Source organism: Aplysia californica, unplaced genomic scaffold (assembly GCF_000002075.1).
Source record: "Aplysia californica isolate F4 #8 unplaced genomic scaffold, AplCal3.0 scaffold00380, whole genome shotgun sequence".
Taxonomy (NCBI): domain Eukaryota; kingdom Metazoa; phylum Mollusca; class Gastropoda; order Aplysiida; family Aplysiidae; genus Aplysia; species Aplysia californica.
This window is the reverse complement of record NW_004797650.1, coordinates 497610-499226: the sequence shown is the minus strand read 5'-3', so window position 1 is coordinate 499226 and position 1617 is coordinate 497610.

The following is a 1617-nucleotide window of genomic DNA, read 5'->3' as shown; positions in this document are numbered from 1 at the left end:
ACGTGCAATTTTGAGCCATTTCTTTTTTTTCAGTTTCCCAAATACTGTTAGCGAAGACACGTCTTCAGGTTGGATGCTATATATATACTGAACAGCATTAAAAACGCAACAATTATTTTGCAGAATTTGAACACATTTGTGTCAAATGAATATCGATTAAAAGAAGTGGTTTTTGAAGTTTATTCAATTTCCAACAAATGTGAGACATTTTGATGACACACTTCAATTGATTTCGATACATTGTCCTCTTTCTTTCAGAGTAACCCCTTAAGACAAATTTGCAGATAAACACAAATATCAAAACGCAATAAAGAACTCTCACCCTTAAATTGCATGGTCATCATTAATATTATTTTATACTGACCAAAAAACTTCTTCACATGGCTTTTATAACATTTTCAAAGTTTTGTTGAGAAGTTTTGTTCCACTTTAGCGACAGCGCGATCTCCCAATAGCAGAGCTGCAGATTCGCAAAACGGCACACACTTTGCGGTTCAGTTCATCCCATACGTGCACTGTTGGAGACATGTCGGGTACGTACACTGGCCTGTCCATGACATTCATGTTATGATCTTCCATAAACTGTGTTGTTTGTTAAATGGGCAGTGCACGAGCAGGAGTGTCGGGTAGGATGACAGAGATTTTGACTTTTTTTGTGCTGCTTCGCACCGTGAAGACGACGCAGTTGTCGCGGCTTCGTTAATTGCAGTCTAATTAAAGTGTTCTTGAACTAAGTCCTGAACTTACTACATGTACCCCACGATTCAAACTGATGACATAAACATTTTCACGAAATCCATGCATGCCTTGAGATGTTCATTTTGTGGAACGAAACGATTTCGCAGATGCGACAGCAAAATCTGCCTCTCTTGAACAGGGCTAGTCACTCGAGACTATCCTATTAAATCTTATTCTTTGCCCATCCCGGACATTTCAAGTGTGCTCAAATCATTGTATAAGTCGAGAGCAATACAAGTACAATACAAACACTGCATTTTAGTTTTAGCCGTATTGCTGCTTCTCAGGCAGATTTTCCGCCACGAACAAGGCGGAAGCGAAAGCTGCGATCAGCTTCGCTAAGTTCAGCAGTCTTGTAATTTGTAATGAAAGAAATTTAAAACAGATTATCGAAAAATAGCTAGAATCTAGGACTTGTTTGGAAATAGCTACGGGTCATCTTCCAGGTAAATAATGTTGTATTCGTTTGTAGTATAGCAACAATTGAACACATTTTATTAAAGCATAGTTTACCTGTCCTCAGAGAAAATTGCATTTGAAAATAGCAAAAGTTGCAAAAAGTTGCAGAAAAATTAGCAAAAGTTGCAAGACCTGTATAGCTAAATCAATGCCACGGAACTTTTGGAATACATTGTTGCTATGCTCGTTGCAATCAAAAGTAACCAATATGAGTTTTGATAGATCAAAATCAGAAGAAAAATGTGAATGTCTACCAAAAAAAAAAAAAACCGCATGGAGGTTGCATGGTGTACAAAAACAGTTTGTGCACTGACACATGCGTCAGGCCCTTAAACTCTCGTTGACGTTGGGCAGGTGTGATCAGCGTGGTTTTTGGGCAGTTCAAATAAAATCTTACACTTTGTTTGGGACTCCACCCCC